The 18,518-nt window shown below is 43.3% G+C and overlaps 48 non-coding genes across 48 annotated transcripts; 24 read left to right on the top strand and 24 right to left on the bottom strand.

The window, feature by feature from the left end:
- Positions 1-110: 110 nt before the first annotated feature.
- On the top strand, positions 111-182 carry Trnaq-cug. Its single transcript has one exon. It is a non-coding gene; the product is annotated as a tRNA-Gln (tRNA).
- A 358-nt stretch (positions 183-540) lies between these two features.
- On the bottom strand, positions 541-629 carry Trnay-gua. Its single transcript is given in 2 exon segments — positions 541-576; positions 593-629. It is a non-coding gene; the product is annotated as a tRNA-Tyr (tRNA).
- A 248-nt stretch (positions 630-877) lies between these two features.
- On the top strand, positions 878-949 carry Trnaq-cug. Its single transcript has one exon. It is a non-coding gene; the product is annotated as a tRNA-Gln (tRNA).
- Positions 950-1,307: 358 nt separating this feature from the next.
- Positions 1,308-1,396, bottom strand: Trnay-gua. Its single transcript is given in 2 exon segments — positions 1,308-1,343; positions 1,360-1,396. It is a non-coding gene; the product is annotated as a tRNA-Tyr (tRNA).
- Positions 1,397-1,644: 248 nt separating this feature from the next.
- Trnaq-cug lies at positions 1,645-1,716 on the top strand. Its single transcript has one exon. It is a non-coding gene; the product is annotated as a tRNA-Gln (tRNA).
- A 358-nt stretch (positions 1,717-2,074) lies between these two features.
- Trnay-gua lies at positions 2,075-2,163 on the bottom strand. Its single transcript is given in 2 exon segments — positions 2,075-2,110; positions 2,127-2,163. It is a non-coding gene; the product is annotated as a tRNA-Tyr (tRNA).
- A 248-nt stretch (positions 2,164-2,411) lies between these two features.
- Trnaq-cug lies at positions 2,412-2,483 on the top strand. The gene has a single exon. It is a non-coding gene; the product is annotated as a tRNA-Gln (tRNA).
- A 358-nt stretch (positions 2,484-2,841) lies between these two features.
- Trnay-gua lies at positions 2,842-2,930 on the bottom strand. Its single transcript is given in 2 exon segments — positions 2,842-2,877; positions 2,894-2,930. It is a non-coding gene; the product is annotated as a tRNA-Tyr (tRNA).
- A 248-nt stretch (positions 2,931-3,178) lies between these two features.
- On the top strand, positions 3,179-3,250 carry Trnaq-cug. The gene has a single exon. It is a non-coding gene; the product is annotated as a tRNA-Gln (tRNA).
- Positions 3,251-3,608: 358 nt separating this feature from the next.
- On the bottom strand, positions 3,609-3,697 carry Trnay-gua. Its single transcript is given in 2 exon segments — positions 3,609-3,644; positions 3,661-3,697. It is a non-coding gene; the product is annotated as a tRNA-Tyr (tRNA).
- A 248-nt stretch (positions 3,698-3,945) lies between these two features.
- Trnaq-cug lies at positions 3,946-4,017 on the top strand. Its single transcript has one exon. It is a non-coding gene; the product is annotated as a tRNA-Gln (tRNA).
- A 358-nt stretch (positions 4,018-4,375) lies between these two features.
- On the bottom strand, positions 4,376-4,464 carry Trnay-gua. Its single transcript is given in 2 exon segments — positions 4,376-4,411; positions 4,428-4,464. It is a non-coding gene; the product is annotated as a tRNA-Tyr (tRNA).
- Positions 4,465-4,712: 248 nt separating this feature from the next.
- Positions 4,713-4,784, top strand: Trnaq-cug. The gene has a single exon. It is a non-coding gene; the product is annotated as a tRNA-Gln (tRNA).
- Positions 4,785-5,142: 358 nt separating this feature from the next.
- Positions 5,143-5,231, bottom strand: Trnay-gua. Its single transcript is given in 2 exon segments — positions 5,143-5,178; positions 5,195-5,231. It is a non-coding gene; the product is annotated as a tRNA-Tyr (tRNA).
- A 248-nt stretch (positions 5,232-5,479) lies between these two features.
- Trnaq-cug lies at positions 5,480-5,551 on the top strand. The gene has a single exon. It is a non-coding gene; the product is annotated as a tRNA-Gln (tRNA).
- A 358-nt stretch (positions 5,552-5,909) lies between these two features.
- On the bottom strand, positions 5,910-5,998 carry Trnay-gua. The gene is given in 2 exon segments: positions 5,910-5,945; positions 5,962-5,998. It is a non-coding gene; the product is annotated as a tRNA-Tyr (tRNA).
- A 248-nt stretch (positions 5,999-6,246) lies between these two features.
- Trnaq-cug lies at positions 6,247-6,318 on the top strand. The gene has a single exon. It is a non-coding gene; the product is annotated as a tRNA-Gln (tRNA).
- Positions 6,319-6,676: 358 nt separating this feature from the next.
- Trnay-gua lies at positions 6,677-6,765 on the bottom strand. The gene is given in 2 exon segments: positions 6,677-6,712; positions 6,729-6,765. It is a non-coding gene; the product is annotated as a tRNA-Tyr (tRNA).
- Positions 6,766-7,013: 248 nt separating this feature from the next.
- On the top strand, positions 7,014-7,085 carry Trnaq-cug. The gene has a single exon. It is a non-coding gene; the product is annotated as a tRNA-Gln (tRNA).
- Positions 7,086-7,443: 358 nt separating this feature from the next.
- On the bottom strand, positions 7,444-7,532 carry Trnay-gua. The gene is given in 2 exon segments: positions 7,444-7,479; positions 7,496-7,532. It is a non-coding gene; the product is annotated as a tRNA-Tyr (tRNA).
- Positions 7,533-7,780: 248 nt separating this feature from the next.
- Trnaq-cug lies at positions 7,781-7,852 on the top strand. The gene has a single exon. It is a non-coding gene; the product is annotated as a tRNA-Gln (tRNA).
- A 358-nt stretch (positions 7,853-8,210) lies between these two features.
- Positions 8,211-8,299, bottom strand: Trnay-gua. Its single transcript is given in 2 exon segments — positions 8,211-8,246; positions 8,263-8,299. It is a non-coding gene; the product is annotated as a tRNA-Tyr (tRNA).
- A 248-nt stretch (positions 8,300-8,547) lies between these two features.
- On the top strand, positions 8,548-8,619 carry Trnaq-cug. Its single transcript has one exon. It is a non-coding gene; the product is annotated as a tRNA-Gln (tRNA).
- Positions 8,620-8,977: 358 nt separating this feature from the next.
- Positions 8,978-9,066, bottom strand: Trnay-gua. Its single transcript is given in 2 exon segments — positions 8,978-9,013; positions 9,030-9,066. It is a non-coding gene; the product is annotated as a tRNA-Tyr (tRNA).
- Positions 9,067-9,314: 248 nt separating this feature from the next.
- On the top strand, positions 9,315-9,386 carry Trnaq-cug. The gene has a single exon. It is a non-coding gene; the product is annotated as a tRNA-Gln (tRNA).
- Positions 9,387-9,744: 358 nt separating this feature from the next.
- Trnay-gua lies at positions 9,745-9,833 on the bottom strand. The gene is given in 2 exon segments: positions 9,745-9,780; positions 9,797-9,833. It is a non-coding gene; the product is annotated as a tRNA-Tyr (tRNA).
- Positions 9,834-10,082: 249 nt separating this feature from the next.
- On the top strand, positions 10,083-10,154 carry Trnaq-cug. Its single transcript has one exon. It is a non-coding gene; the product is annotated as a tRNA-Gln (tRNA).
- Positions 10,155-10,512: 358 nt separating this feature from the next.
- Trnay-gua lies at positions 10,513-10,601 on the bottom strand. The gene is given in 2 exon segments: positions 10,513-10,548; positions 10,565-10,601. It is a non-coding gene; the product is annotated as a tRNA-Tyr (tRNA).
- Positions 10,602-10,849: 248 nt separating this feature from the next.
- Positions 10,850-10,921, top strand: Trnaq-cug. Its single transcript has one exon. It is a non-coding gene; the product is annotated as a tRNA-Gln (tRNA).
- A 359-nt stretch (positions 10,922-11,280) lies between these two features.
- Positions 11,281-11,369, bottom strand: Trnay-gua. The gene is given in 2 exon segments: positions 11,281-11,316; positions 11,333-11,369. It is a non-coding gene; the product is annotated as a tRNA-Tyr (tRNA).
- Positions 11,370-11,617: 248 nt separating this feature from the next.
- Trnaq-cug lies at positions 11,618-11,689 on the top strand. Its single transcript has one exon. It is a non-coding gene; the product is annotated as a tRNA-Gln (tRNA).
- A 359-nt stretch (positions 11,690-12,048) lies between these two features.
- On the bottom strand, positions 12,049-12,137 carry Trnay-gua. Its single transcript is given in 2 exon segments — positions 12,049-12,084; positions 12,101-12,137. It is a non-coding gene; the product is annotated as a tRNA-Tyr (tRNA).
- A 248-nt stretch (positions 12,138-12,385) lies between these two features.
- Positions 12,386-12,457, top strand: Trnaq-cug. The gene has a single exon. It is a non-coding gene; the product is annotated as a tRNA-Gln (tRNA).
- Positions 12,458-12,816: 359 nt separating this feature from the next.
- On the bottom strand, positions 12,817-12,905 carry Trnay-gua. The gene is given in 2 exon segments: positions 12,817-12,852; positions 12,869-12,905. It is a non-coding gene; the product is annotated as a tRNA-Tyr (tRNA).
- Positions 12,906-13,153: 248 nt separating this feature from the next.
- Trnaq-cug lies at positions 13,154-13,225 on the top strand. The gene has a single exon. It is a non-coding gene; the product is annotated as a tRNA-Gln (tRNA).
- Positions 13,226-13,583: 358 nt separating this feature from the next.
- Trnay-gua lies at positions 13,584-13,672 on the bottom strand. Its single transcript is given in 2 exon segments — positions 13,584-13,619; positions 13,636-13,672. It is a non-coding gene; the product is annotated as a tRNA-Tyr (tRNA).
- A 248-nt stretch (positions 13,673-13,920) lies between these two features.
- Positions 13,921-13,992, top strand: Trnaq-cug. The gene has a single exon. It is a non-coding gene; the product is annotated as a tRNA-Gln (tRNA).
- A 358-nt stretch (positions 13,993-14,350) lies between these two features.
- Positions 14,351-14,439, bottom strand: Trnay-gua. Its single transcript is given in 2 exon segments — positions 14,351-14,386; positions 14,403-14,439. It is a non-coding gene; the product is annotated as a tRNA-Tyr (tRNA).
- Positions 14,440-14,687: 248 nt separating this feature from the next.
- Positions 14,688-14,759, top strand: Trnaq-cug. Its single transcript has one exon. It is a non-coding gene; the product is annotated as a tRNA-Gln (tRNA).
- A 357-nt stretch (positions 14,760-15,116) lies between these two features.
- On the bottom strand, positions 15,117-15,205 carry Trnay-gua. The gene is given in 2 exon segments: positions 15,117-15,152; positions 15,169-15,205. It is a non-coding gene; the product is annotated as a tRNA-Tyr (tRNA).
- A 249-nt stretch (positions 15,206-15,454) lies between these two features.
- Positions 15,455-15,526, top strand: Trnaq-cug. The gene has a single exon. It is a non-coding gene; the product is annotated as a tRNA-Gln (tRNA).
- Positions 15,527-15,884: 358 nt separating this feature from the next.
- On the bottom strand, positions 15,885-15,973 carry Trnay-gua. The gene is given in 2 exon segments: positions 15,885-15,920; positions 15,937-15,973. It is a non-coding gene; the product is annotated as a tRNA-Tyr (tRNA).
- A 248-nt stretch (positions 15,974-16,221) lies between these two features.
- Trnaq-cug lies at positions 16,222-16,293 on the top strand. Its single transcript has one exon. It is a non-coding gene; the product is annotated as a tRNA-Gln (tRNA).
- A 358-nt stretch (positions 16,294-16,651) lies between these two features.
- Positions 16,652-16,740, bottom strand: Trnay-gua. Its single transcript is given in 2 exon segments — positions 16,652-16,687; positions 16,704-16,740. It is a non-coding gene; the product is annotated as a tRNA-Tyr (tRNA).
- A 248-nt stretch (positions 16,741-16,988) lies between these two features.
- Positions 16,989-17,060, top strand: Trnaq-cug. Its single transcript has one exon. It is a non-coding gene; the product is annotated as a tRNA-Gln (tRNA).
- A 358-nt stretch (positions 17,061-17,418) lies between these two features.
- On the bottom strand, positions 17,419-17,507 carry Trnay-gua. The gene is given in 2 exon segments: positions 17,419-17,454; positions 17,471-17,507. It is a non-coding gene; the product is annotated as a tRNA-Tyr (tRNA).
- A 248-nt stretch (positions 17,508-17,755) lies between these two features.
- Trnaq-cug lies at positions 17,756-17,827 on the top strand. Its single transcript has one exon. It is a non-coding gene; the product is annotated as a tRNA-Gln (tRNA).
- Positions 17,828-18,185: 358 nt separating this feature from the next.
- Trnay-gua lies at positions 18,186-18,274 on the bottom strand. Its single transcript is given in 2 exon segments — positions 18,186-18,221; positions 18,238-18,274. It is a non-coding gene; the product is annotated as a tRNA-Tyr (tRNA).
- Positions 18,275-18,518: the final 244 nt, after the last annotated feature.

An 18,518-nucleotide genomic window follows, 5' to 3' on the forward strand; every position in this document is an offset into this window, starting at 1 on the left:
AAGTTTTATAATGCTCGATCGTGTCAATTATGTTAAAAAATGCAAGTAGGAAGTGTCTGAAGTACGTCAGAACACTGCTAAGTGTATTTACGAGTCCCATTCTCCTGTCTGGTTCCATGGTGTAACGGTTAGCACTCTGGACTCTGAATCCAGCGATCCGAGTTCGAATCTCGGTGGAACCTTCGTTTAGTCTAAATTTTCTGTAATAAGCGTTTCTCGCCGAGGAAGTAACAGCGATAGGCTCAGGGGTGTAGTTTCTACGTTTGTATTAAAAACGAGATGTCTATGAAACGGCTGAATATTGGTGCGACTATGTGACCTATATAGCACATTAAACGAGTAATGCCTGTAAGAGCAAGCAATTTTACTATAATTCGAAGAAATATCATTATCCTACGAAGGCTAAGAATCCCATGATTATCAACTAGCTACTAGAAGCTGAGCAAATGAATTTCCTTTAAAATAGGTTTAAAACATAGGGAGGTTCTGACCGAGTGGGCATGCTCTGGAGCCTCTTTGCTCCTGAGATTAGAAAAACAGTCCTCTGGGCCGGATTTGAACCAGCGACCTATGGATAACTGTGAATCTTCCACTACAGTCCACCGCTCTACCAACTGAGCTACCAGAGGCCCTGCATACTTTCTTATTCGTACTGATTGCTTTACGTCCGTCCCTGTCTTTCGTTTCCACACACTGCTACTCAGCGCTGCCATATAGACGCACAGGAAATGCAGTCATCGGCTGCAAGTGCAAACATTGCCCAGATTAAGTTTTATAATGCTCGATCGTGTCAATTATGTTAAAAAATGCAAGTAGGAAGTGTCTGAAGTACGTCAGAACACTGCTAAGTGTATTTACGAGTCCCATTCTCCTGTCTGGTTCCATGGTGTAACGGTTAGCACTCTGGACTCTGAATCCAGCGATCCGAGTTCGAATCTCGGTGGAACCTTCGTTTAGTCTAAATTTTCTGTAATAAGCGTTTCTCGCCGAGGAAGTAACAGCGATAGGCTCAGGGGTGTAGTTTCTACGTTTGTATTAAAAACGAGATGTCTATGAAACGGCTGAATATTGGTGCGACTATGTGACCTATATAGCACATTAAACGAGTAATGCCTGTAAGAGCAAGCAATTTTACTATAATTCGAAGAAATATCATTATCCTACGAAGGCTAAGAATCCCATGATTATCAACTAGCTACTAGAAGCTGAGCAAATGAATTTCCTTTAAAATAGGTTTAAAACATAGGGAGGTTCTGACCGAGTGGGCATGCTCTGGAGCCTCTTTGCTCCTGAGATTAGAAAAACAGTCCTCTGGGCCGGATTTGAACCAGCGACCTATGGATAACTGTGAATCTTCCACTACAGTCCACCGCTCTACCAACTGAGCTACCAGAGGCCCTGCATACTTTCTTATTCGTACTGATTGCTTTACGTCCGTCCCTGTCTTTCGTTTCCACACACTGCTACTCAGCGCTGCCATATAGACGCACAGGAAATGCAGTCATCGGCTGCAAGTGCAAACATTGCCCAGATTAAGTTTTATAATGCTCGATCGTGTCAATTATGTTAAAAAATGCAAGTAGGAAGTGTCTGAAGTACGTCAGAACACTGCTAAGTGTATTTACGAGTCCCATTCTCCTGTCTGGTTCCATGGTGTAACGGTTAGCACTCTGGACTCTGAATCCAGCGATCCGAGTTCGAATCTCGGTGGAACCTTCGTTTAGTCTAAATTTTCTGTAATAAGCGTTTCTCGCCGAGGAAGTAACAGCGATAGGCTCAGGGGTGTAGTTTCTACGTTTGTATTAAAAACGAGATGTCTATGAAACGGCTGAATATTGGTGCGACTATGTGACCTATATAGCACATTAAACGAGTAATGCCTGTAAGAGCAAGCAATTTTACTATAATTCGAAGAAATATCATTATCCTACGAAGGCTAAGAATCCCATGATTATCAACTAGCTACTAGAAGCTGAGCAAATGAATTTCCTTTAAAATAGGTTTAAAACATAGGGAGGTTCTGACCGAGTGGGCATGCTCTGGAGCCTCTTTGCTCCTGAGATTAGAAAAACAGTCCTCTGGGCCGGATTTGAACCAGCGACCTATGGATAACTGTGAATCTTCCACTACAGTCCACCGCTCTACCAACTGAGCTACCAGAGGCCCTGCATACTTTCTTATTCGTACTGATTGCTTTACGTCCGTCCCTGTCTTTCGTTTCCACACACTGCTACTCAGCGCTGCCATATAGACGCACAGGAAATGCAGTCATCGGCTGCAAGTGCAAACATTGCCCAGATTAAGTTTTATAATGCTCGATCGTGTCAATTATGTTAAAAAATGCAAGTAGGAAGTGTCTGAAGTACGTCAGAACACTGCTAAGTGTATTTACGAGTCCCATTCTCCTGTCTGGTTCCATGGTGTAACGGTTAGCACTCTGGACTCTGAATCCAGCGATCCGAGTTCGAATCTCGGTGGAACCTTCGTTTAGTCTAAATTTTCTGTAATAAGCGTTTCTCGCCGAGGAAGTAACAGCGATAGGCTCAGGGGTGTAGTTTCTACGTTTGTATTAAAAACGAGATGTCTATGAAACGGCTGAATATTGGTGCGACTATGTGACCTATATAGCACATTAAACGAGTAATGCCTGTAAGAGCAAGCAATTTTACTATAATTCGAAGAAATATCATTATCCTACGAAGGCTAAGAATCCCATGATTATCAACTAGCTACTAGAAGCTGAGCAAATGAATTTCCTTTAAAATAGGTTTAAAACATAGGGAGGTTCTGACCGAGTGGGCATGCTCTGGAGCCTCTTTGCTCCTGAGATTAGAAAAACAGTCCTCTGGGCCGGATTTGAACCAGCGACCTATGGATAACTGTGAATCTTCCACTACAGTCCACCGCTCTACCAACTGAGCTACCAGAGGCCCTGCATACTTTCTTATTCGTACTGATTGCTTTACGTCCGTCCCTGTCTTTCGTTTCCACACACTGCTACTCAGCGCTGCCATATAGACGCACAGGAAATGCAGTCATCGGCTGCAAGTGCAAACATTGCCCAGATTAAGTTTTATAATGCTCGATCGTGTCAATTATGTTAAAAAATGCAAGTAGGAAGTGTCTGAAGTACGTCAGAACACTGCTAAGTGTATTTACGAGTCCCATTCTCCTGTCTGGTTCCATGGTGTAACGGTTAGCACTCTGGACTCTGAATCCAGCGATCCGAGTTCGAATCTCGGTGGAACCTTCGTTTAGTCTAAATTTTCTGTAATAAGCGTTTCTCGCCGAGGAAGTAACAGCGATAGGCTCAGGGGTGTAGTTTCTACGTTTGTATTAAAAACGAGATGTCTATGAAACGGCTGAATATTGGTGCGACTATGTGACCTATATAGCACATTAAACGAGTAATGCCTGTAAGAGCAAGCAATTTTACTATAATTCGAAGAAATATCATTATCCTACGAAGGCTAAGAATCCCATGATTATCAACTAGCTACTAGAAGCTGAGCAAATGAATTTCCTTTAAAATAGGTTTAAAACATAGGGAGGTTCTGACCGAGTGGGCATGCTCTGGAGCCTCTTTGCTCCTGAGATTAGAAAAACAGTCCTCTGGGCCGGATTTGAACCAGCGACCTATGGATAACTGTGAATCTTCCACTACAGTCCACCGCTCTACCAACTGAGCTACCAGAGGCCCTGCATACTTTCTTATTCGTACTGATTGCTTTACGTCCGTCCCTGTCTTTCGTTTCCACACACTGCTACTCAGCGCTGCCATATAGACGCACAGGAAATGCAGTCATCGGCTGCAAGTGCAAACATTGCCCAGATTAAGTTTTATAATGCTCGATCGTGTCAATTATGTTAAAAAATGCAAGTAGGAAGTGTCTGAAGTACGTCAGAACACTGCTAAGTGTATTTACGAGTCCCATTCTCCTGTCTGGTTCCATGGTGTAACGGTTAGCACTCTGGACTCTGAATCCAGCGATCCGAGTTCGAATCTCGGTGGAACCTTCGTTTAGTCTAAATTTTCTGTAATAAGCGTTTCTCGCCGAGGAAGTAACAGCGATAGGCTCAGGGGTGTAGTTTCTACGTTTGTATTAAAAACGAGATGTCTATGAAACGGCTGAATATTGGTGCGACTATGTGACCTATATAGCACATTAAACGAGTAATGCCTGTAAGAGCAAGCAATTTTACTATAATTCGAAGAAATATCATTATCCTACGAAGGCTAAGAATCCCATGATTATCAACTAGCTACTAGAAGCTGAGCAAATGAATTTCCTTTAAAATAGGTTTAAAACATAGGGAGGTTCTGACCGAGTGGGCATGCTCTGGAGCCTCTTTGCTCCTGAGATTAGAAAAACAGTCCTCTGGGCCGGATTTGAACCAGCGACCTATGGATAACTGTGAATCTTCCACTACAGTCCACCGCTCTACCAACTGAGCTACCAGAGGCCCTGCATACTTTCTTATTCGTACTGATTGCTTTACGTCCGTCCCTGTCTTTCGTTTCCACACACTGCTACTCAGCGCTGCCATATAGACGCACAGGAAATGCAGTCATCGGCTGCAAGTGCAAACATTGCCCAGATTAAGTTTTATAATGCTCGATCGTGTCAATTATGTTAAAAAATGCAAGTAGGAAGTGTCTGAAGTACGTCAGAACACTGCTAAGTGTATTTACGAGTCCCATTCTCCTGTCTGGTTCCATGGTGTAACGGTTAGCACTCTGGACTCTGAATGCAGCGATCCGAGTTCGAATCTCGGTGGAACCTTCGTTTAGTCTAAATTTTCTGTAATAAGCGTTTCTCGCCGAGGAAGTAACAGCGATAGGCTCAGGGGTGTAGTTTCTACGTTTGTATTAAAAACGAGATGTCTATGAAACGGCTGAATATTGGTGCGACTATGTGACCTATATAGCACATTAAACGAGTAATGCCTGTAAGAGCAAGCAATTTTACTATAATTCGAAGAAATATCATTATCCTACGAAGGCTAAGAATCCCATGATTATCAACTAGCTACTAGAAGCTGAGCAAATGAATTTCCTTTAAAATAGGTTTAAAACATAGGGAGGTTCTGACCGAGTGGGCATGCTCTGGAGCCTCTTTGCTCCTGAGATTAGAAAAACAGTCCTCTGGGCCGGATTTGAACCAGCGACCTATGGATAACTGTGAATCTTCCACTACAGTCCACCGCTCTACCAACTGAGCTACCAGAGGCCCTGCATACTTTCTTATTCGTACTGATTGCTTTACGTCCGTCCCTGTCTTTCGTTTCCACACACTGCTACTCAGCGCTGCCATATAGACGCACAGGAAATGCAGTCATCGGCTGCAAGTGCAAACATTGCCCAGATTAAGTTTTATAATGCTCGATCGTGTCAATTATGTTAAAAAATGCAAGTAGGAAGTGTCTGAAGTACGTCAGAACACTGCTAAGTGTATTTACGAGTCCCATTCTCCTGTCTGGTTCCATGGTGTAACGGTTAGCACTCTGGACTCTGAATCCAGCGATCCGAGTTCGAATCTCGGTGGAACCTTCGTTTAGTCTAAATTTTCTGTAATAAGCGTTTCTCGCCGAGGAAGTAACAGCGATAGGCTCAGGGGTGTAGTTTCTACGTTTGTATTAAAAACGAGATGTCTATGAAACGGCTGAATATTGGTGCGACTATGTGACCTATATAGCACATTAAACGAGTAATGCCTGTAAGAGCAAGCAATTTTACTATAATTCGAAGAAATATCATTATCCTACGAAGGCTAAGAATCCCATGATTATCAACTAGCTACTAGAAGCTGAGCAAATGAATTTCCTTTAAAATAGGTTTAAAACATAGGGAGGTTCTGACCGAGTGGGCATGCTCTGGAGCCTCTTTGCTCCTGAGATTAGAAAAACAGTCCTCTGGGCCGGATTTGAACCAGCGACCTATGGATAACTGTGAATCTTCCACTACAGTCCACCGCTCTACCAACTGAGCTACCAGAGGCCCTGCATACTTTCTTATTCGTACTGATTGCTTTACGTCCGTCCCTGTCTTTCGTTTCCACACACTGCTACTCAGCGCTGCCATATAGACGCACAGGAAATGCAGTCATCGGCTGCAAGTGCAAACATTGCCCAGATTAAGTTTTATAATGCTCGATCGTGTCAATTATGTTAAAAAATGCAAGTAGGAAGTGTCTGAAGTACGTCAGAACACTGCTAAGTGTATTTACGAGTCCCATTCTCCTGTCTGGTTCCATGGTGTAACGGTTAGCACTCTGGACTCTGAATCCAGCGATCCGAGTTCGAATCTCGGTGGAACCTTCGTTTAGTCTAAATTTTCTGTAATAAGCGTTTCTCGCCGAGGAAGTAACAGCGATAGGCTCAGGGGTGTAGTTTCTACGTTTGTATTAAAAACGAGATGTCTATGAAACGGCTGAATATTGGTGCGACTATGTGACCTATATAGCACATTAAACGAGTAATGCCTGTAAGAGCAAGCAATTTTACTATAATTCGAAGAAATATCATTATCCTACGAAGGCTAAGAATCCCATGATTATCAACTAGCTACTAGAAGCTGAGCAAATGAATTTCCTTTAAAATAGGTTTAAAACATAGGGAGGTTCTGACCGAGTGGGCATGCTCTGGAGCCTCTTTGCTCCTGAGATTAGAAAAACAGTCCTCTGGGCCGGATTTGAACCAGCGACCTATGGATAACTGTGAATCTTCCACTACAGTCCACCGCTCTACCAACTGAGCTACCAGAGGCCCTGCATACTTTCTTATTCGTACTGATTGCTTTACGTCCGTCCCTGTCTTTCGTTTCCACACACTGCTACTCAGCGCTGCCATATAGACGCACAGGAAATGCAGTCATCGGCTGCAAGTGCAAACATTGCCCAGATTAAGTTTTATAATGCTCGATCGTGTCAATTATGTTAAAAAATGCAAGTAGGAAGTGTCTGAAGTACGTCAGAACACTGCTAAGTGTATTTACGAGTCCCATTCTCCTGTCTGGTTCCATGGTGTAACGGTTAGCACTCTGGACTCTGAATCCAGCGATCCGAGTTCGAATCTCGGTGGAACCTTCGTTTAGTCTAAATTTTCTGTAATAAGCGTTTCTCGCCGAGGAAGTAACAGCGATAGGCTCAGGGGTGTAGTTTCTACGTTTGTATTAAAAACGAGATGTCTATGAAACGGCTGAATATTGGTGCGACTATGTGACCTATATAGCACATTAAACGAGTAATGCCTGTAAGAGCAAGCAATTTTACTATAATTCGAAGAAATATCATTATCCTACGAAGGCTAAGAATCCCATGATTATCAACTAGCTACTAGAAGCTGAGCAAATGAATTTCCTTTAAAATAGGTTTAAAACATAGGGAGGTTCTGACCGAGTGGGCATGCTCTGGAGCCTCTTTGCTCCTGAGATTAGAAAAACAGTCCTCTGGGCCGGATTTGAACCAGCGACCTATGGATAACTGTGAATCTTCCACTACAGTCCACCGCTCTACCAACTGAGCTACCAGAGGCCCTGCATACTTTCTTATTCGTACTGATTGCTTTACGTCCGTCCCTGTCTTTCGTTTCCACACACTGCTACTCAGCGCTGCCATATAGACGCACAGGAAATGCAGTCATCGGCTGCAAGTGCAAACATTGCCCAGATTAAGTTTTATAATGCTCGATCGTGTCAATTATGTTAAAAAATGCAAGTAGGAAGTGTCTGAAGTACGTCAGAACACTGCTAAGTGTATTTACGAGTCCCATTCTCCTGTCTGGTTCCATGGTGTAACGGTTAGCACTCTGGACTCTGAATCCAGCGATCCGAGTTCGAATCTCGGTGGAACCTTCGTTTAGTCTAAATTTTCTGTAATAAGCGTTTCTCGCCGAGGAAGTAACAGCGATAGGCTCAGGGGTGTAGTTTCTACGTTTGTATTAAAAACGAGATGTCTATGAAACGGCTGAATATTGGTGCGACTATGTGACCTATATAGCACATTAAACGAGTAATGCCTGTAAGAGCAAGCAATTTTACTATAATTCGAAGAAATATCATTATCCTACGAAGGCTAAGAATCCCATGATTATCAACTAGCTACTAGAAGCTGAGCAAATGAATTTCCTTTAAAATAGGTTTAAAACATAGGGAGGTTCTGACCGAGTGGGCATGCTCTGGAGCCTCTTTGCTCCTGAGATTAGAAAAACAGTCCTCTGGGCCGGATTTGAACCAGCGACCTATGGATAACTGTGAATCTTCCACTACAGTCCACCGCTCTACCAACTGAGCTACCAGAGGCCCTGCATACTTTCTTATTCGTACTGATTGCTTTACGTCCGTCCCTGTCTTTCGTTTCCACACACTGCTACTCAGCGCTGCCATATAGACGCACAGGAAATGCAGTCATCGGCTGCAAGTGCAAACATTGCCCAGATTAAGTTTTATAATGCTCGATCGTGTCAATTATGTTAAAAAATGCAAGTAGGAAGTGTCTGAAGTACGTCAGAACACTGCTAAGTGTATTTACGAGTCCCATTCTCCTGTCTGGTTCCATGGTGTAACGGTTAGCACTCTGGACTCTGAATCCAGCGATCCGAGTTCGAATCTCGGTGGAACCTTCGTTTAGTCTAAATTTTCTGTAATAAGCGTTTCTCGCCGAGGAAGTAACAGCGATAGGCTCAGGGGTGTAGTTTCTACGTTTGTATTAAAAACGAGATGTCTATGAAACGGCTGAATATTGGTGCGACTATGTGACCTATATAGCACATTAAACGAGTAATGCCTGTAAGAGCAAGCAATTTTACTATAATTCGAAGAAATATCATTATCCTACGAAGGCTAAGAATCCCATGATTATCAACTAGCTACTAGAAGCTGAGCAAATGAATTTCCTTTAAAATAGGTTTAAAACATAGGGAGGTTCTGACCGAGTGGGCATGCTCTGGAGCCTCTTTGCTCCTGAGATTAGAAAAACAGTCCTCTGGGCCGGATTTGAACCAGCGACCTATGGATAACTGTGAATCTTCCACTACAGTCCACCGCTCTACCAACTGAGCTACCAGAGGCCCTGCATACTTTCTTATTCGTACTGATTGCTTTACGTCCGTCCCTGTCTTTCGTTTCCACACACTGCTACTCAGCGCTGCCATATAGACGCACAGGAAATGCAGTCATCGGCTGCAAGTGCAAACATTGCCCAGATTAAGTTTTATAATGCTCGATCGTGTCAATTATGTTAAAAAATGCAAGTAGGAAGTGTCTGAAGTACGTCAGAACACTGCTAAGTGTATTTACGAGTCCGATTCTCCTGTCTGGTTCCATGGTGTAACGGTTAGCACTCTGGACTCTGAATCCAGCGATCCGAGTTCGAATCTCGGTGGAACCTTCGTTTAGTCTAAATTTTCTGTAATAAGCGTTTCTCGCCGAGGAAGTAACAGCGATAGGCTCAGGGGTGTAGTTTCTACGTTTGTATTAAAAACGAGATGTCTATGAAACGGCTGAATATTGGTGCGACTATGTGACCTATATAGCACATTAAACGAGTAATGCCTGTAAGAGCAAGCAATTTTACTATAATTCGAAGAAATATCATTATCCTACGAAGGCTAAGAATCCCATGATTATCAACTAGCTACTAGAAGCTGAGCAAATGAATTTCCTTTAAAATAGGTTTAAAACATAGGGAGGTTCTGACCGAGTGGGCATGCTCTGGAGCCTCTTTGCTCCTGAGATTAGAAAAACAGTCCTCTGGGCCGGATTTGAACCAGCGACCTATGGATAACTGTGAATCTTCCACTACAGTCCACCGCTCTACCAACTGAGCTACCAGAGGCCCTGCATACTTTCTTATTCGTACTGATTGCTTTACGTCCGTCCCTGTCTTTCGTTTCCACACACTGCTACTCAGCGCTTGCCATATAGACGCACAGGAAATGCAGTCATCGGCTGCAAGTGCAAACATTGCCCAGATTAAGTTTTATAATGCTCGATCGTGTCAATTATGTTAAAAAATGCAAGTAGGAAGTGTCTGAAGTACGTCAGAACACTGCTAAGTGTATTTACGAGTCCCATTCTCCTGTCTGGTTCCATGGTGTAACGGTTAGCACTCTGGACTCTGAATCCAGCGATCCGAGTTCGAATCTCGGTGGAACCTTCGTTTAGTCTAAATTTTCTGTAATAAGCGTTTCTCGCCGAGGAAGTAACAGCGATAGGCTCAGGGGTGTAGTTTCTACGTTTGTATTAAAAACGAGATGTCTATGAAACGGCTGAATATTGGTGCGACTATGTGACCTATATAGCACATTAAACGAGTAATGCCTGTAAGAGCAAGCAATTTTACTATAATTCGAAGAAATATCATTATCCTACGAAGGCTAAGAATCCCATGATTATCAACTAGCTACTAGAAGCTGAGCAAATGAATTTCCTTTAAAATAGGTTTAAAACATAGGGAGGTTCTGACCGAGTGGGCATGCTCTGGAGCCTCTTTGCTCCTGAGATTAGAAAAACAGTCCTCTGGGCCGGATTTGAACCAGCGACCTATGGATAACTGTGAATCTTCCACTACAGTCCACCGCTCTACCAACTGAGCTACCAGAGGCCCTGCATACTTTCTTATTCGTACTGATTGCTTTACGTCCGTCCCTGTCTTTCGTTTCCACACACTGCTACTCAGCGCTGCCATATAGACGCACAGGAAATGCAGTCATCGGCTGCAAGTGCAAACATTGCCCAGATTAAGTTTTATAATGCTCGATCGTGTCAATTATGTTAAAAAATGCAAGTAGGAAGTGTCTGAAGTACGTCAGAACACTGCTAAGTGTATTTACGAGTCCCATTCTCCTGTCTGGTTCCATGGTGTAACGGTTAGCACTCTGGACTCTGAATCCAGCGATCCGAGTTCGAATCTCGGTGGAACCTTCGTTTAGTCTAAATTTTCTGTAATAAGCGTTTCTCGCCGAGGAAGTAACAGCGATAGGCTCAGGGGTGTAGTTTCTACGTTTGTATTAAAAACGAGATGTCTATGAAACGGCTGAATATTGGTGCGACTATGTGACCTATATAGCACATTAAACGAGTAATGCCCTGTAAGAGCAAGCAATTTTACTATAATTCGAAGAAATATCATTATCCTACGAAGGCTAAGAATCCCATGATTATCAACTAGCTACTAGAAGCTGAGCAAATGAATTTCCTTTAAAATAGGTTTAAAACATAGGGAGGTTCTGACCGAGTGGGCATGCTCTGGAGCCTCTTTGCTCCTGAGATTAGAAAAACAGTCCTCTGGGCCGGATTTGAACCAGCGACCTATGGATAACTGTGAATCTTCCACTACAGTCCACCGCTCTACCAACTGAGCTACCAGAGGCCCTGCATACTTTCTTATTCGTACTGATTGCTTTACGTCCGTCCCTGTCTTTCGTTTCCACACACTGCTACTCAGCGCTGCCATATAGACGCACAGGAAATGCAGTCATCGGCTGCAAGTGCAAACATTGCCCAGATTAAGTTTTATAATGCTCGATCGTGTCAATTATGTTAAAAAATGCAAGTAGGAAGTGTCTGAAGTACGTCAGAACACTGCTAAGTGTATTTACGAGTCCCATTCTCCTGTCTGGTTCCATGGTGTAACGGTTAGCACTCTGGACTCTGAATCCAGCGATCCGAGTTCGAATCTCGGTGGAACCTTCATTTAGTCTAAATTTTCTGTAATAAGCGTTTCTCGCCGAGGAAGTAACAGCGATAGGCTCAGGGGTGTAGTTTCTACGTTTGTATTAAAAAACGAGATGTCTATGAAACGGCTGAATATTGGTGCGACTATGTGACCTATATAGCACATTAAACGAGTAATGCCTGTAAGAGCAAGCAATTTTACTATAATTCGAAGAAATATCATTATCCTACGAAGGCTAAGAATCCCATGATTATCAACTAGCTACTAGAAGCTGAGCAAATGAATTTCCTTTAAAATAGGTTTAAAACATAGGGAGGTTCTGACCGAGTGGGCATGCTCTGGAGCCTCTTTGCTCCTGAGATTAGAAAAACAGTCCTCTGGGCCGGATTTGAACCAGCGACCTATGGATAACTGTGAATCTTCCACTACAGTCCACCGCTCTACCAACTGAGCTACCAGAGGCCCTGCATACTTTCTTATTCGTACTGATTGCTTTACGTCCGTCCCTGTCTTTCGTTTCCACACACTGCTACTCAGCGCTGCCATATAGACGCACAGGAAATGCAGTCATCGGCTGCAAGTGCAAACATTGCCCAGATTAAGTTTTATAATGCTCGATCGTGTCAATTATGTTAAAAAATGCAAGTAGGAAGTGTCTGAAGTACGTCAGAACACTGCTAAGTGTATTTACGAGTCCCATTCTCCTGTCTGGTTCCATGGTGTAACGGTTAGCACTCTGGACTCTGAATCCAGCGATCCGAGTTCGAATCTCGGTGGAACCTTCGTTTAGTCTAAATTTTCTGTAATAAGCGTTTCTCGCCGAGGAAGTAACAGCGATAGGCTCAGGGGTGTAGTTTCTACGTTTGTATTAAAAACGAGATGTCTATGAAACGGCTGAATATTGGTGCGACTATGTGACCTATATAGCACATTAAACGAGTAATGCCTGTAAGAGCAAGCAATTTTACTATAATTCGAAGAAATATCATTATCCTACGAAGGCTAAGAATCCCATGATTATCAACTAGCTACTAGAAGCTGAGCAAATGAATTTCCTTTAAAATAGGTTTAAAACATAGGGAGGTTCTGACCGAGTGGGCATGCTCTGGAGCCTCTTTGCTCCTGAGATTAGAAAAAACAGTCCTCTGGGCCGGATTTGAACCAGCGACCTATGGATAACTGTGAATCTTCCACTACAGTCCACCGCTCTACCAACTGAGCTACCAGAGGCCCTGCATACTTTCTTATTCGTACTGATTGCTTTACGTCCGTCCCTGTCTTTCGTTTCCACACACTGCTACTCAGCGCTGCCATATAGACGCACAGGAAATGCAGTCATCGGCTGCAAGTGCAAACATTGCCCAGATTAAGTTTTATAATGCTCGATCGTGTCAATTATGTTAAAAAATGCAAGTAGGAAGTGTCTGAAGTACGTCAGAACACTGCTAAGTGTATTTACGAGTCCCATTCTCCTGTCTGGTTCCATGGTGTAACGGTTAGCACTCTGGACTCTGAATCCAGCGATCCGAGTTCGAATCTCGGTGGAACCTTCGTTTAGTCTAAATTTTCTGTAATAAGCGTTTCTCGCCGAGGAAGTAACAGCGATAGGCTCAGGGGTGTAGTTTCTACGTTTGTATTAAAAACGAGATGTCTATGAAACGGCTGAATATTGGTGCGACTATGTGACCTATATAGCACATTAAACGAGTAATGCCTGTAAGAGCAAGCAATTTTACTATAATTCGAAGAAATATCATTATCCTACGAAGGCTAAGAATCCCATGATTATCAACTAGCTACTAGAAGCTGAGCAAATGAATTTCCTTTAAAATAGGTTTAAAACATAGGGAGGTTCTGACCGAGTGGGCATGCTCTGGAGCCTCTTTGCTCCTGAGATTAGAAAAACAGTCCTCTGGGCCGGATTTGAACCAGCGACCTTTGGATAACTGTGAATCTTCCACTACAGTCCACCGCTCTACCAACTGAGCTACCAGAGGCCCTGCATACTTTCTTATTCGTACTGATTGCTTTACGTCCGTCCCTGTCTTTCGTTTCCACACACTGCTACTCAGCGCTGCCATATAGACGCACAGGAAATGCAGTCATCGGCTGCAAGTGCAAACATTGCCCAGATTAAGTTTTATAATGCTCGATCGTGTCAATTATGTTAAAAAATGCAAGTAGGAAGTGTCTGAAGTACGTCAGAACACTGCTAAGTGTATTTACGAGTCCCATTCTCCTGTCTGGTTCCATGGTGTAACGGTTAGCACTCTGGACTCTGAATCCAGCGATCCGAGTTCGAATCTCGGTGGAACCTTCGTTTAGTCTAAATTTTCTGTAATAAGCGTTTCTCGCCGAGGAAGTAACAGCGATAGGCTCAGGGGTGTAGTTTCTACGTTTGTATTAAAAACGAGATGTCTATGAAACGGCTGAATATTGGTGCGACTATGTGACCTATATAGCACATTAAACGAGTAATGCCTGTAAGAGCAAGCATTTTTACTATAATTCGAAGAAATATCATTATCCTACGAAGGCTAAGAATCCCATGATTATCAACTAGCTACTAGAAGCTGAGCAAATGAATTTCCTTTAAAATAGGTTTAAAACATAGGGAGGTTCTGACCGAGTGGGCATGCTCTGGAGCCTCTTTGCTCCTGAGATTAGAAAAACAGTCCTCTGGGCCGGATTTGAACCAGCGACCTATGGATAACTGTGAATCTTCCACTACAGTCCACCGCTCTACCAACTGAGCTACCAGAGGCCCTGCATACTTTCTTATTCGTACTGATTGCTTTACGTCCGTCCCTGTCTTTCGTTTCCACACACTGCTACTCAGCGCTGCCATATAGACGCACAGGAAATGCAGTCATCGGCTGCAAGTGCAAACATTGCCCAGATTAAGTTTTATAATGCTCGATCGTGTCAATTATGTTAAAAAATGCAAGTAGGAAGTGTCTGAAGTACGTCAGAACACTGCTAAGTGTATTTACGAGTCCCATTCTCCTGTCTGGTTCCATGGTGTAACGGTTAGCACTCTGGACTCTGAATCCAGCGATCCGAGTTCGAATCTCGGTGGAACCTTCGTTTAGTCTAAATTTTCTGTAATAAGCGTTTCTCGCCGAGGAAGTAACAGCGATAGGCTCAGGGGTGTAGTTTCTACGTTTGTATTAAAAACGAGATGTCTATGAAACGGCTGAATATTGGTGCGACTATGTGACCTATATAGCACATTAAACGAGTAATGCCTGTAAGAGCAAGCAATTTTACTATAATTCGAAGAAATATCATTATCCTACGAAGGCTAAGAATCCCATGATTATCACTAGCTACTAGAAGCTGAGCAAATGAATTTCCTTTAAAATAGGTTTAAAACATAGGGAGGTTCTGACCGAGTGGGCATGCTCTGGAGCCTCTTTGCTCCTGAGATTAGAAAAACAGTCCTCTGGGCCGGATTTGAACCAGCGACCTATGGATAACTGTGAATCTTCCACTACAGTCCACCGCTCTACCAACTGAGCTACCAGAGGCCCTGCATACTTTCTTATTCGTACTGATTGCTTTACGTCCGTCCCTGTCCTTTCGTTTCCACACACTGCTACTCAGCGCTGCCATATAGACGCACAGGAAATGCAGTCATCGGCTGCAAGTGCAAACATTGCCCAGATTAAGTTTTATAATGCTCGATCGTGTCAATTATGTTAAAAAATGCAAGTAGGAAGTGTCTGAAGTACGTCAGAACACTGCTAAGTGTATTTACGAGTCCGATTCTCCTGTCTGGTTCCATGGTGTAACGGTTAGCACTCTGGACTCTGAATCCAGCGATCCGAGTTCGAATCTCGGTGGAACCTTCGTTTAGTCTAAATTTTCTGTAATAAGCGTTCTCGCCGAGGAAGTAACAGCGATAGGCTCAGGGGGTGTAGTTTCTACGTTTGTATTAAAAACGAGATGTCTATGAAACGGCTGAATATTGGTGCGACTATGTGACCTATATAGCACATTAAACGAGTAATGCCTGTAAGAGCAAGCAATTTTACTATAATTCGAAGAAATATCATTATCCTACGAAGGCTAAGAATCCCATGATTATCAACTAGCTACTAGAAGCTGAGCAAATGAATTTCCTTTAAAATAGGTTTAAAACATAGGGAGGTTCTGACCGAGTGGGCATGCTCTGGAGCCTCTTTGCTCCTGAGATTAGAAAAACAGTCCTCTGGGCCGGATTTGAACCAGCGACCTATGGATAACTGTGAATCTTCCACTACAGTCCACCGCTCTACCAACTGAGCTACCAGAGGCCCTGCATACTTTCTTATTCGTACTGATTGCTTTACGTCCGTCCCTGTCTTTCGTTTCCACACACTGCTACTCAGCGCTGCCATATAGACGCACAGGAAATGCAGTCATCGGCTGCAAGTGCAAACATTGCCCAGATTAAGTTTTATAATGCTCGATCGTGTCAATTATGTTAAAAAATGCAAGTAGGAAGTGTCTGAAGTACGTCAGAACACTGCTAAGTGTATTTACGAGTCCCATTCTCCTGTCTGGTTCCATGGTGTAACGGTTAGCACTCTGGACTCTGAATCCAGCGATCCGAGTTCGAATCTCGGTGGAACCTTCGTTTAGTCTAAATTTTCTGTAATAAGCGTTTCTCGCCGAGGAAGTAACAGCGATAGGCTCAGGGGTGTAGTTTCTACGTTTGTATTAAAAACGAGATGTCTATGAAACGGCTGAATATTGGTGCGACTATGTGACCTATATAGCACATTAAACGAGTAATGCCTGTAAGAGCAAGCAATTTTACTATAATTCGAAGAAATATCATTATCCTACGAAGGCTAAGAATCCCATGATTATCAACTAGCTACTAGAAGCTGAGCAAATGAATTTCCTTTAAAATAGGTTTAAAACATAGGGAGGTTCTGACCGAGTGGGCATGCTCTGGAGCCTCTTTGCTCCTGAGATTAGAAAAACAGTCCTCTGGGCCGGATTTGAACCAGCGACCTATGGATAACTGTGAATCTTCCACTACAGTCCACCGCTCTACCAACTGAGCTACCAGAGGCCCTGCATACTTTCTTATTCGTACTGATTGCTTTACGTCCGTCCCTGTCTTTCGTTTCCACACACTGCTACTCAGCGCTGCCATATAGACGCACAGGAAATGCAGTCATCGGCTGCAAGTGCAAACATTGCCCAGATTAAGTTTTATAATGCTCGATCGTGTCAATTATGTTAAAAAATGCAAGTAGGAAGTGTCTGAAGTACGTCAGAACACTGCTAAGTGTATTTACGAGTCCCATTCTCCTGTCTGGTTCCATGGTGTAACGGTTAGCACTCTGGACTCTGAATCCAGCGATCCGAGTTCGAATCTCGGTGGAACCTTCGTTTAGTCTAAATTTTCTGTAATAAGCGTTTCTCGCCGAGGAAGTAACAGCGATAGGCTCAGGGGTGTAGTTTCTACGTTTGTATTAAAAACGAGATGTCTATGAAACGGCTGAATATTGGTGCGACTATGTGACCTATATAGCACATTAAACGAGTAATGCCTGTAAGAGCAAGCAATTTTACTACAATTCGAAGAAATATCATTATCCTACGAAGGCTAAGAATCCCATGATTATCAACTAGCTACTAGAAGCTGAGCAAATGAATTTCCTTTAAAATAGGTTTAAAACATAGGGAGGTTCTGACCGAGTGGGCATGCTCTGGAGCCTCTTTGCTCCTGAGATTAGAAAAACAGTCCTCTGGGCCGGATTTGAACCAGCGACCTATGGATAACTGTGAATCTTCCACTACAGTCCACCGCTCTACCAACTGAGCTACCAGAGGCCCTGCATACTTTCTTATTCGTACTGATTGCTTTACGTCCGTCCCTGTCTTTCGTTTCCACACACTGCTACTCAGCGCTGCCATATAGACGCACAGGAAATGCAGTCATCGGCTGCAAGTGCAAACATTGCCCAGATTAAGTTTTATAATGCTCGATCGTGTCAATTATGTTAAAAAATGCAAGTAGGAAGTGTCTGAAGTACGTCAGAACACTGCTAAGTGTATTTACGAGTCCCATTCTCCTGTCTGGTTCCATGGTGTAACGGTTAGCACTCTGGACTCTGAATCCAGCGATCCGAGTTCGAATCTCGGTGGAACCTTCGTTTAGTCTAAATTTTCTGTAATAAGCGTTTCTCGCCGAGGAAGTAACAGCGATAGGCTCAGGGGTGTAGTTTCTACGTTTGTATTAAAAACGAGATGTCTATGAAACGGCTGAATATTGGTGCGACTATGTGACCTATATAGCACATTAAACGAGTAATGCCTGTAAGAGCAAGCAATTTTACTATAATTCGAAGAAATATCATTAACCTACGAAGGCTAAGAATCCCATGATTATCAACTAGCTACTAGAAGCTGAGCAAATGAATTTCCTTTAAAATAGGTTTAAAACATAGGGAGGTTCTGACCGAGTGGGCATGCTCTGGAGCCTCTTTGCTCCTGAGATTAGAAAAACAGTCCTCTGGGCCGGATTTGAACCAGCGACCTATGGATAACTGTGAATCTTCCACTACAGTCCACCGCTCTACCAACTGAGCTACCAGAGGCCCTGCATACTTTCTTATTCGTACTGATTGCTTTACGTCCGTCCCTGTCTTTCGTTTCCACACACTGCTACTCAGCGCTGCCATATAGACGCACAGGAAATGCAGTCATCGGCTGCAAGTGCAAACATTGCCCAGATTAAGTTTTATAATGCTCGATCGTGTCAATTATGTTAAAAAATGCAAGTAGGAAGTGTCTGAAGTACGTCAGAACACTGCTAAGTGTATTTACGAGTCCCATTCTCCT

Source organism: Schistocerca piceifrons, unplaced genomic scaffold (assembly GCF_021461385.2).
Source record: "Schistocerca piceifrons isolate TAMUIC-IGC-003096 unplaced genomic scaffold, iqSchPice1.1 HiC_scaffold_2336, whole genome shotgun sequence".
NCBI classification, from domain to species: Eukaryota; Metazoa; Arthropoda; class Insecta; order Orthoptera; family Acrididae; genus Schistocerca; species Schistocerca piceifrons.